This window comes from Euprymna scolopes, chromosome 10 (genome assembly GCF_053919585.1).
Source record: "Euprymna scolopes isolate OS-2025 chromosome 10, ASM5391958v1, whole genome shotgun sequence".
Classification (NCBI taxonomy): domain Eukaryota; kingdom Metazoa; phylum Mollusca; class Cephalopoda; order Sepiida; family Sepiolidae; genus Euprymna; species Euprymna scolopes.
The window spans coordinates 52,022,482-52,036,648 of NC_136491.1; positions in this window are offsets into that span (position 1 = coordinate 52,022,482).

Here is a 14,167-nt window from a genome sequence, read left to right on the forward strand (position 1 = left end):
ACTAGGGATGCTACCTAACAATTTTAAGTAAGAGTAGAAGCATTCGTTTCAGTCTTTCTTTTTGAATGACTACCTTGGTTTTATTAAACTGATTCGGCATACTGCACGGTGTTCAAAAGATAAAACTAAATTGTTGAAAGTAGGCATAAAAACATATGCCTCCATGCAGAAATGGGATCGCAAACCTCACTATCTCAATGATCGATTTATTATGTGTTTTTTTTTCTTTTCAGAAGTGTTAAGCATTTTGTCGTTTCAAACCTCATAATTCAACAAAAAAAACATACCAAAATAATGTCAGCATTAATAAACTAATGTAAGTGTATAATAAACAGAACTAAACTAGGTATACGGATGAATATACAGATAAATCTCATTGCATCACCGAAATTAGCAACTTTCCTTTCTTAGAATATATATGTGTATATATAAGAGTGTGGTAATTAATGATTAGAGCTGTGACAAGAGAATATTCTTTCCATTTTGTTGATTGTCGGGTATATATCTGACACAGTTAGACACACCTAATCAACCGAGAACAACATTAGTCTATATAAAAACTTATAAGATATTAACGAATAAATGACTCGAGAGTCAAAACAATGAAAAAACTATGCTGTTGCACAGCCCTAGTAATTATCAATCAACAATTGTCTTCATTATGCAACAGACATGAAGTAACTTCAAAGGCGATGGATAAGTCTTAATTTCCAAACTATTTGCCCTAAACTGAACCTTGGACCCTGCAAACAATCTTAACTGATGAAGGTCACTTAAATAAGTATTTGTAAGAATGAGTTTAGTGCAAGGCTATATTATTAAAGTGCTTAAGTAAAATGAAGAAATTAATCGACTCTGTGTGTGTCTTTATACAAAGAAAAGTTTTGTCGTTGTCGCTTTAAGTAAGACGATTGGTAATTCGATTAGCTTGTCTTAGCTTCGATAAAATTCCTCGCTTCGTCTCCAGAGAAAATCTCTAATCAGTAAAAAAGAAAATATGTTTGATAGACATTTTGCTTTTGTTTACTACATCTAAATATGGCCCCACCACCAACCATTTCCTCGTCGTTTTACATTTTCCGTCGTATTAATTCTCCGAGACATTATCGCCTTTCGTCTCCACCGCCGCCTTCAATCTTCCAATAACAGAGTTTTTTTGTCTTGTGAATCTATCGAACAATCTCTTTTATTGACAGTCGTTTTGATCATTTTGCCGCCATTTTTCTATAGATAATATTTCCCGCCACAATTCTTTGATAATGTTTGCCACCATTTTTATATTTATGGCGTTTTGTTCTGCAAGGTAATACCATTTCCTTTCTTATCTATGAGTAAAACGTTTATTTTCTTCGCAACTCTTAACTGTTCACCGGTAATGAGAGACTAAGCGTAAAAATCCACCATTCCTTAAGTAATGAATTACTATTTGCAAGGTGGTGTCAATCAATGTCTGCAATGTTTTACTTTCTTTGATAACATATATAAATTAAAAAAAAAAAGAAATAAAATTTTTAAAAACTAAAAAACTAATTCTAAAATAAATAAAAAGTAAAATGAAAAATAATTAGAATAATATATATATATATATATATATATATATATATATATATATATATATATATATATATATATATATATACTAGCGGGACCTATGGAAACTCCAAAGTGGACGCTTTCATATATAATGTTGGCATTCTATAGTTGTTCAGCGTAAATTGCGGCGCCCTGATCTTATTGCATCTCTTTTGTTAAAACCGCAAAAGTATTTATCTAAGCTGGTAGGAACGTCCGGTGTAGCTTTGTAGTAACCTACGCTAAAATATATTTTGATTTATGCAGATTTCGTACATTTATTATAGTAAATTTTCTATCGGCTCTTATACACGAGGGGCGTGCAAAAATTAATATCCATAACTCACTTCCAATAGGAGTACAGCAAGGAGACTTGGCACAGTTATTATTCTTTCTCTACATAGGAAACACCCAGAGCTATGCATTTCTCCCATCGTTTGATGAAGCTCTGGATACCGTTTTTGTAGAACACCCTAGGTTGGTTCTCCAACCACGACCTTACCTTAGAAATCAAGGCTGCATCATCTGGGAAACGCTTTCTTGTCAAAAATACCTTCATGGCTGGAAGAGATGAAAGTCAGAGGGTGCAAGTTCAGGAGAGTAGGAAGGATGGGCGAAATTTCATAACCACACGCTCGTGCTTCTGATCTGGCGACATGCGAGTTGTGGACCGGAGAATTATCCTGCAGGGGGAGGGGATCTTTGCTGATCTTTCCCCGCCTCTTGATTTTGATAGCTTCCCTTAATTTCCTCAAAAGTGAAGCATAATAGGCTCTAGTAATTGTGGTACTCTTTGCCAGGAAATCTGTCATCACTACCCCGCCCTGGTCCCAGAAGACTGAGCATGATATTACAAGCGGAAGGCTGCACCCTTGCCTTCTTTGGAGGTGGTAAGTCCAAGTGCTTCCAATGCATTGCCTGGGGTTTGGTCTCTGGATCATAGTGATGGACCCAGGTTTTATCCAGTGTAATAAGTCTTTAGAAAAAAAACTTTGACTCAAATTCTTGGCACATCTCCAAGCACTCGCTTCTGGAATGGTGTGAGTAACCTGGGAATCCATCTGGCAGACACCTTATGCATACAAATGGTCATGAGTGATAGTTTCCACAGACCCTGTACTAATCTTGATATCTTGGGCTATTTGGCCAATAGTAATGCGCCAATCTTCTAAAATGGCAGCCTCAACTTTACGCACAGATTCCTCATCAATGGTAGAAGGGGAGCGACCAGGTCTGGGAGCTGATTCCACAGATTTCCTGCCATGTTTGAATTCACGATGCCAGCGTTTTACAACGTAATATGATGGGGCATTATCACTGTAAGTTTCTTTCATTTCATCAAAAGTCTCCTGTGGTGTGCATCGTTTCAAATACAAAAACGGATCACTGCTCGACATTCAACAGGTTCCATTTCACACCTGACTCAGTTTAAAAACGTGTAAAAGAGAAACCACAGTTAGTTCAGAACTGTAATTTGCAACATAACCTGTAGAGATATAAATAATTGCACATGCAAAATTTCAGCTAGATCAGACACCTGAAAGTGGGGCAGGGGCATTACTTATTGCACACCGCCTCGTATTATTAAGTTGTGATTTTAAAAATAATAATAATAATAATGATATATCACGACTATTAGGTGCATCATTGGTAAACTTATTTATTACAAGAAATGGAATTAAACGATTAAACGACAGTCACTCGAAAAAGATGAAGATGTAAGCGTGATACACAAAAGAACACACACAAAATCGTATTAATATATATATATATATATATATATATATATATATATATATATACATATATATATGTGTGTGTGTGTCTGTATATATATATATATATATATATATATATATATATATATATATATACATTTAAATAAAAGGGGCGGAAATCTCTCAAAAGCTCTTTCACTATCATCTCGTCAGGAGAGAATCGATAGTATAAAAAATTAAATAACAATGTCGAAATAAAGAGCAAAAGGGGGGAACGAGTAAACAAATACTAAAAGTGCCAGAAAGACGATTAAAAGTAAATTTAATTGGTGAAAAGCGTTTAAAATGGCACCGCGAGGGAAGGACAAAAAAAAAAAAAAAAAAAAAAAAAGGGTTATCAAATTTCCCCGAAGAGATTCAACGCCTTCACCGTATCCTTCTGCCGGCATAAAGATGGTTTACGAAAGGCAATAGAGACAGACTCCAAAATTCTTAAATGATTTTTGGAGTCCGCTCTATGCAGTACCTCAAACCACTCTATTTTATACTGATTGGCACAACATGGATTATCAACCAAATGTTGGCCAACAGCAGAGTCCAAAGTTGTAGAGCAAGGGAGATTCATAGATCCTGCTCTACCCTGTCTAATTTTAGAAGGAACGTGTTGGTTTATACGAGTCCTCAAATGCAAGGAGGTCCGCCCCACGTAACCAGCGTCACACTGGCATGAAAAACTGTATACAATGTTACTATTGAGGACGTAAGGCAAACTATCCTTGCAAAAAGGAGGAAACGCAGGTCTAACAGTATACACTAACCGCAAGGAAACAGCATAAAAGCAATTAGTAATGCTTTTAACAATCTGTTTGGTTATTTTCGTGGCATTATCCCCTATCCACGGTAATTTTAAGTAAACAGGGCATTTTAAAGGCCCGAATGGGTTAAGGGATTTGAAGTCAGCAACCTTTTTATTTATACAATCATCAATAAGGTCTAAAGGATAACCATTATTGATGAAAATATCCCTGATCTTGTCCAGTTCAGAGTCCAATTTAATAGGTGAGCAAATCATAAGGGCTCTATGTACCAAAGTACTTATTAAGCCGATTTTTCGCGATTTTGGTACAAAAGAAGACCAGTTCACGTACAAACCAGTAAAAGTCGGCTTTCTGTAAATTGTAGTGAGAAAACCACCTCTGGAACGTTCAACAAGAACATCCAAAAAGGGAAGAGTGTTATCTTTCTCACTTTCCATAGTGAACTGTAGAGCCCCATGAAGAAAATTTAACCTATTAAAAAATGCCGACGCTTCATTTTCCGATGAAAACATAGCAAAAGTATCGTCGACATATCTCACATATGTTGTGGGTTTAATTCCCGAACTAAAAAGAACGGATTCATAGTACCCGACGAAGATATCCGCTAGGGTAGGGGCAAGTGGACTCCCCATTGAAACCCCGTCGACCTGACTATACATAACATCAGCGAAGCTGAATTCCACTGTTTTCGTACACATTGTAATTAATTCAATAAATATCTCTTTCGAAAACCGAGGAGATGTCAGGCGACCACCATACAGCGCGTCGGTACAAATACGGATAGTCTCATCCAATGGCACATTGGTAAAAAGACTAGAGACATCAAAAGAGCACATAAAGGATGTCTCAGAACCCGATTTTAACCCACGTAAATACTCAACGAACCGAAAGGAGTCAGGTATACAGTGCGTAGTGAATAATTCACGCACCGGTTGCAAAATTTCTAACAGCCACTGAGCCAACGCATGTTGGGCAGAACCTACCATAGACAGGATAGGTCTCAGTGGAACACCTTGCTTGTGTATTTTAGGTAAACCATAAAGTCTGGGACGTAATGACCCAGAAGGTCTAATTCTATCATAGACGTCTTTAGAAAAAATATTCTTTTTTTTATATAATGCAAGAAGACGTTTTTGCATTTTGATTTCATTTTTGCAAGTGTTGTCTGCCACCTCGGCAGGACCAAGTTTGCGGAATTTAGATTCGTCGTTAAGAATTAGTAGCATTTTCTTAACGTAATCCGCACGATCCAAAATAACAACTCCCGCACCTTTATCTGGTTTACAGATATAAATATCCGAATTAGATTTTAACATTTTCACAGTTTTAAAATGCGTTTTGTTCCAGATAAAGTCACCATGGTCAATGGGAGCACTACTAAATCGGTGTGCCAAATCAACTAAAGATGATTTCATTTTAGTGACATCATCAAGTGAAGTAGGGACATGGTGCGTGATCTGAGAGTATAAAACCTCAAATGAGGCTAGGGTTCTCTCTTTATTAATATTAATAGGGGGACACAAAAATCCAAACCCTTAGATAGCACTTTAATTTCAGTATCTGTTAATATAGTACTGGAAAAATTAAATATGTGTTTGCTACCACTGTCTGGTTCACAACCATATCTCTTCCGAACAAGAAGAGCTAGTTGTTTGCCATTCTTAGTTAAAATACGTTGCTTGGCAAATTCATCACCAAGGGCAAGATACTTGCAAAAACGGAAGAAATCAAAAAATGACAAGAAACCTTTAACTACAGACCAAAGTCGATGACAGATACTACGATAATGTTCAAGCTTTTCCGTCATCTGATTTATATCATCACGTATAAACGCACGTTCCATAGACAAACTGGGTTTGACCCTGGACGCAGCAATACGCTTGCTGATGTAGAGTGGGGCTACCTCTTGTTTGAGACAAGAACGTAAAAAGGCAAGCGAGAGGTTATGCGTTCTAATCCTACTCCTCATTCGAATAACATTATTCAATTCCTTAATCTGATATTGAGTATACCTCTTCCGCAAATATTTGAATAAATGTTTGGAGGTACAAAATTTATATATACATTTAAATAAAAGGGGCGGAAATCTCTCAAAAGCTCTTTCGACTTTCGGTTGAAAGAGCGTTTGAGAGATTTCCGCCCCTTTTATTTAAATGTATATATAAATTTTGTACCTCCAAACATTTATTCATATATATATATATGCATATTATTGTTGCGACGATTGATCGGAATTGGAGTCTAGAATCGACAAAATCGGAACAGTTTGGGACATCGGAATCGTTATCAGAATTGAAAAAAAGTTGAGCCTATATTCCGATGCCAAAAACATTTCCTTAAATTATCTTCTTAATTTGATTTTGTTTTCATTTAAACTCACATTGCTAGTAGTAATAATACAATAAGAATAATTAAAACTATAATAATACAATACAATAATTAAAACTATAATAATACAATACAATAAGAATAAGTAAAACTAAAATGTCTAGATCACCCCACCACACAAGTTTGTTTTTGAATTTGAGAGAGTATATCCTCATTTAACATGTGTTTTTACGGTAATCGCGACAAAATAACGATTTTGTAGTTTAGTATTTACAGAGTTCTAAAGAATCAGAATCGGTAATTGTATTGGAATCGGGAGTTGGTACGGAATCAGTAATTGTATCGGAATCGACCCACCACTGACATATATATATATATATATATGTATATATATATATATATATACATATATATATATATATGTACATATATATATATATACATATATATATATATATATATATATATATATGTAATAGACTCTTTTGTCTTGTTCGACCAACAAGGGCAATAAATCCACCTTGGCATCAATGTTTGCACCGCATGCGTGACACAAGACCAGTTCTACTTCTTCACAGAATAAGATTCACACGATACTGGTGGAGAAGACGCATCTCCTGATCGAGCTTGAAGTATGCTGTCTTGTTTCGATAATCGTGTGTTTATAAAAGTGTTGATGCTTGCAACAATTTTCCCCTCAATAACTTCATATATATATATATATATATATATATATATATATATATATATATATATATATATGTGTGTGTGTGTGTGTGTGTGTGTGTGTGTGTGTGTGTGTGTGTGTGTGTGTGTATGTATATATGTGTGTGTGTCTAATTAGAAAACTTAAATTACCTTATAAACGGTGTTGTAACCCAATACCCGGCTTACGACTTCCGGTTTTGCATGCGTACATAAACAAATAATAAACGCGACAATAAAACGTATTGTTTTACGGTTTACTTTTTCGGCGTCCAAATTGTTTTGTTTGTTATTTCGCATTTAAATTATCCAAATAAACAATTTTTAATACTTTCTGCATTTTTTAAATTAAATTACACACGAAAATACTTTATGCGTCTGACAGTTTTTTTTAGAATATGCTTTGTATCAGAATGCCTTCGATAAATATCGATAATTGACAATCGAAGTACTACAACGTGAAAAGGAACAAGCGATTTTAATTAAAGTTAAAATGCTTATTCAGTTTAACATCTCACGTGCATTTGAAACGTTTCATTACAACATAATCAGTTAAGCCAGACATATAAAATGAGCAGTATGTTCTCAGGTATGACAGGAGGTGTGGTCAAAATGAATATTGCTGTTCGCACAATTGAACCATGATTCTTGACGTTCCGTGTATAATTTGATTCAAATCATTTTATATAAAAAATATATATATAAACTCGTCAGTCGGGTACTTACAGTGCAATGTAGATTATAATCTATTTTAGACTAATTCATTGTGAGAAGGCATGTGAAGTTTCTTCCTGGTGCAGCATGTTGGGCTCCCGACTAGAGAAGGCAATCAAAATGAGCGGTTTGAAGCTCTAAGTAATAGCCGATATCATGAATGTGTTTCTAAAACAGTTAAGCATCATTGAATTTCTCCATACAGGAAAATAAAACCGATCGTCAGTTATCGGCGCAAGTTGAACGCTCATAAAGTCGATTCAGTTGATGTCAGTACAGTTCGGAGATTAGTTTGTCCATTTCAAAAGCCCGACGAAGATTCTAGTATTAAAGCGTGCTCCGAACTTCTAATACCCAGGCATTGTTTATCGTTGGCAAAAGGGGATTTAGAATGGTGCTTATTAATTAAAAATAAATTGTAAGAAACTAAACTTCACTCGTGTTTATGGTATCATTCCCGTTTTCGTAGCTCTTCAACTCATTAATATTTAATAAAAAAGTCGTTAGTCTTGGAATGGTCTACGTATATATATATATATATATATATATATATATATATATATATATATATTGATTAAGCAGGAATTATATGTAAAGGTGCACATACCTATAAATTAAGTAATAATGAAATCTATAGAATTTTTTGTAAATAACTGCACTATTTGTGAGAAATTAGGATTGGAATTAGAGGATGAAATTAAAAAAAAAACAACTTGCATGCATGTATTGGTTATCTAAAATGCACAAAAAATACAGTTTATGCCCATTTTATTGTTGCGTCAAAGATTTACATCACGAAGACATTAAGTTAAGCTGTATTAAAAATATTCAAACTAATTCTCAATCAAATGAATAATTTCCACCAGAAAAGGAAATTCTATATTATTATACACCAATTTTGGATTGTAAATAATGCGTATCCGATAAAAAAGAAATATTAGATAGTATAAATTCTTGAACAAAGCTATATCTATAGCAACGTATGATTTTAGCAATTTATATACAAAAATACCAAAAGAATAGACTAATTTTAAAATTAAATAATACTTTAGATTTAGATTTTGTGATCGTCGATTGACCGAAATGTCAAATATGTGGACAGAGTTTAACCTTCTCTTTTGACTGTAGATCGTGAAAAAATCCTGGACCTGTTTTCTTTTTAAGAGAAAGTGGTGGTGGAATATTATATAATGGGACTAGGTAGGCAGATTAGCAGTTGTGGGCAGTGCGATATAACGAATTGAGAATCGGACGATTGTTTTAAATTTAAAAAAATTAGTTCGAATTGATTTGTTGCGAGATGGCTAGAGGTGTTTTTTTTACCAAATGTATCACAAAAAATAGGGAGATGGTTCGAACAGAGCAGAACACACGCTGAAATTAGGTATCGTATTGCAGAATCACAAAATCGTCTGTGAATGTGATTATTACGAAATCGGGAGTCTGATATTGGATGGCAGGATAGCGCATCGGAAAAATGGGCTCTGGATCGCAAAGAAGATGAAAAACAGATTTCTCGTGGAGGTGGCAAGAAGAGCCGCATGGAAATTGAAGTGATAGCAATATGAAGATTGTCTACTCCCTTAATATAACAAAATGGCGACACAGGTTCGATGTGGTAACATCAATGACTAATTAAAAACTCATTTGTCCTAAAAAAAAAAGACTTGCGTCTATCATTGGTGTTAGAAAGCTTAGTGTCGAGAGCCGAGTAGCAGAGAACAAACGCAGGAGACACATGAAACGGACTTGCGAGCGGAAGTAAAAAAAGAAAGAAATACGTTCGATTTGATTGTAATGAACATTACATTCGGTTCAAATACCGTAGAAATTTTTGTCATGTAAATTTTTTACATTGGTCCCACGACAAAAGGAGGGCGGAAATGATGGTGGTAAATTTACCCTCGTTCGTTCGTCCGTTCGTCTGCCCGCACTATTCTCAATAACTATGCCTTGGAGTTTTTTTGATATTTTGCACAAACATTAAACATGACACGAATAAAACCTCCGGTTGCACCCCCTAGGGATGACTTTCGGGTTTAAATGCCTAAAATAAACGCTTTTGTGCTTATTAAAAAAATTGATGCCTTGGATTTTTATAAACTTTCTGAAAAGTTGTAATTAACTGATTTCTGCATTATTTTGTTTTTCTATACTTCGCGATAACCCTTGGGTGTGCCCCAGGGGCTCTTTTAGGGTTAATAAAAACACCCTATTTTGAGGACTATTTTACCATCTTTGCCCAACATTTTCTGTGTATGTCTATTTAGCAGTTTTGCATAGTGCTGAACTCAAATTTAAGTTAGTTCAGCTCTTGGGAACTTTTAAATCTACATGGATGGATGTACATGATGGACTTAGTTATTTATTTTCTTATATGGTGCAGAAATGAAATTTACATATATTAAGGCCTAATACTGCACCGTTTGTTCATTTTAACCAGGATGTGACGTCCCCTTGGGACTTTGGGGCTGAATGGGTGTGGGGCAAATGCAGAACTTAGTTATTTTTTAGACCTCATTGACTGTGCACTCACAGGGGGACATGCATGCTTCACTTGTCCCTCCCTCAAAGAATAGTTGCGTAAGGTCCAAAGTTCATGGTAAAATTCTTTTGTACGTTACACTCTTCTGAATAATACTCATAATATAATGATACTCATAATATAACTACGAATTACCTTGAAGTCATGACTGCTAGCACGAGAACATGCGATATCCTTGAATTAAATAAATAAATGGTTCTATTCGAAATTTGGAGCAGATTCTCGAGTTCGATAAGGTTGAGTGGAAAAAATTCGCATGTTAAATATTCCGAAAACTCTGGGCAAACACTAAAGCTTAGAATATTCGTCCAAATAATCCATCTAATACGAAATACACAAATTTAACTAAAAAATATATAATGAAAATCAAGAAACATCTAACAAAAACGACGTCTAAATGTTGATTTTTCTTGGATTTTACAGCAGATGATCTATTGTTGGATCATTTCGAAATCGTTCATTTACCGTGTTTTCTATAGTTTGTATGAACAATTTTTATGTCTGTCCGTATTCTATAACTGCATAGTCTCTATACAATAGTTTCTATTTAACCAAAGCTGAACCTTAATAGGGATTCCACCTCAGGGATGGAGTGGACCTTTGTGGTAGTGATAACTAAGGGATTAAATCACACATCCCAACTCTTCGAAATTGGGGCCTACCACTAGATAGAATTTTGTGAAACTACACTGAATACAGTCTAGTTGAGGGGAACTTGAATAGTTGATAGAGTTTGGAAAATGAACAAACAATATAAAGTAAAACGTATTGGAAGATTGTATTGCAAAGTGTAACATTGAGTAAAGGCTGACATCTTGCACTAGGGTGTCCTAAGCAGTTTGCTAATATTTACACTAGAAGTACTTGGAAAAGCTGTTTTTATTTACTATGAAAGAAAATCTAATTCCTAAAAAGAGATAAAAACCCTTGATTAAGAAAACATTAAAATTATCTCAGTCTAGGGTGATTTGCTTTAAATGAGCGCGAAGAAAATCTATAACGTGCAATTCTGGATCAACAAAAAAAAAAGTTAGAGTTTCGAGGTGCAAATTTTTCAAGTATGTTTTAAATATATCAAAATGTTCAAGGGTGCGTGCCTGTAGCCAAATATCATTTCCACGCCCGTTAAGCCGATATGTCAATAATAAAATAATAACCTTTTTTCCCGTGTTTTGGTTTTTATTGAGATGAATATTTCCTAGAGTAGATTTGTAAGACCTTTGAAGCTTTGTATTTTTGCACAGGTGTCACTTCTTTTTCTTGCTTAATCGTCCATATTCGACACTGCATATTAAAAAGAAATACACTACAAAATAGGACAACTCATAAAATAAAATTCTATTCAAAACATTGAACTGAATAAAAAGGAGGATTTTGTAATGTAATCCTTTTTAGGCGTTAGTACTTCTGTAAGCGGCATCCAGTAAAATGTGTTTTCTTAAATCACCAGTTGGGCATTATGTGTTAAATTTCAAAGTTCTAACCCTACGTTTTCAATGAATGCTAAAATATTCTTTTTTCGACTCTTTCACTCTTCTCGGAAGACGCTGAAAGATACTTGAACATTTAAATGTCAGCATTAGAATGTAATAATGTATTTCTTCTGTGACTATATCAGTATTTATTTTTAACGTTTTAATGAGAACAAAGACAAATACTGTAACGCCAGATGAACAACGTCCTTGAAATATGAAAACTCTTAGTTACATCACTCTTGCACCATCTATAAGAAAACCCGAAATTAATAGTAAGAAACAAACAGGCAAAAAAATCAATGAATAGGGCTTATTAGTAAGGTTAGGACAACAGCATATTCTTTTCATAGTTTTGGTCTCGAATGTGTATCTCTTGATATATTATATGCTTTTATATAGAGTGATACTGTTCTCAGTTGATTAACCGTGTCTTACTGCGTCTGTGAGGAGAGCCAAAACAATGAAAAGAATATGCAATTGTCATAGCCCTACGTATTAGTACACAATATACACCCGTATAATATTTAAATACTTAGTGATAATTTAGTGTTATTTACTATTGTATATACCATTATATATATATATATATATATATATATATATATATATATATATATATATACATTGCATATAATAGATTATTCCATAGTTAATTCTATGGAATAATTATATGCATATCATAGTTATTTCATAGTTAATTCTATTATGTTTTGTTATTAAAATAGAGAAAGTGAGCAGGAGAGGGTGAGGAGAGAGAAAGAGTGAGAACTAAATTGACAGAAGCCAAAGTTTATAAACACAGTATCGAATAAGAAAGGCATAAATAGAGAATGGGAGAAATGGGTGATATACAGAAACGATGTAAGATATAGTTGACTGTGTGGTAAATGGGAAATTTGGACTAATTGGAACTAATAAAATTGACTTCAAAAATATAACTCAATCCCCAAATCAAGCAATATGTTTAAATGTATTTTCTGTAATTATCATACAGAGGAAAAATAGTCAGGACAAAAATGTTAATTTACTCAATTTTATTATTTGCTGATGAGTTGTATTACGACGAAATACATGCTCGTATATAGGTGAACACTTGATATTCTTTTTATGTATATTACTTCTTTATTAAGGTCATATTAGAATACGATAACTATACAAAGCAAACATGTAAAGTAATACGGAACGAGGGAGAGAAGCACACACAAATAAGAGTGTTCCTATATTATCTGATATGTGTGTGTATATATATATATATATATATATATATATATATATATATATAGTTGAGTTGAGCATATATATGGTTGAGTTGAGCATATTGGGAAGTGATTCACGATATACCATTGGCGTATTAAGCCATGCTCTTTGTAAAAACCAATCGAGCTTAGGTATTCAGACGATGTCAAAACATTGTTAATTCACTGCCCGCATAGCAGCTGCTAATTGGCGTAAGGGTTGATAGCATTGAATCTTGTATGGACGGTCGGGTTTCAATCCTGGCTTGAGGTAGTTGCCTCTCTAACCGCATTGATGAGCTGTGATACAGCGGAACAGTACTATATGTGGATGACTATATATATATATATATATATATTATGTGCCTGGCAAAAGCACAGGGGAGACAAAACTGAAGCGGGCCTGCCAACCAATGTCAATGTATGTAAATTTCGACATATTTTATTAGATTGAAAAATAGGTTTATTTGCATCAATTTTTATAACATTTTAGCCATAGCATTATATTATAATTTTCAAAATTCTGCAAATTTTCATGTAGTTTCGTCGCAGAGAACCAGATATGTAAGCATTCAGTATTCAATTTGGCTATCAATATATATATATATATAACATTTTTTGGCAATTTTTTAAGCTCCAAATTTCAGCGCCTATGTATCAGAATATAAAAAATAGAAGTCCACTGGAAAGGTAATACCTGAATTGTGCAATAGGCTATGGGACATCTGCCCTTAAGGTACAGATTAAGGGGACACCCATCATCCAGAGTCTATTTTTGGCACGTTTTTACAGCCATAAAATGTTTCAACTATTGTCATTTGTTTTCCTAGTTTTGCATATGAATTACAAAATATGTGATATTTCCCCCAAACCTCTAAAACTGACTATTATGGTTTCAAATGATCTGAAATAACAGCAGAGGGGCACTTTATTCCAAATATTTTTCACATGTTATATCTTTCCTCTTTGGTTTTCAGTCACAGTGTATAAGGATTATTTAATGCAGTAGATATTCATAATCGTACCCTATTTTCAAAAGAGGAGAGAAATTGCATAT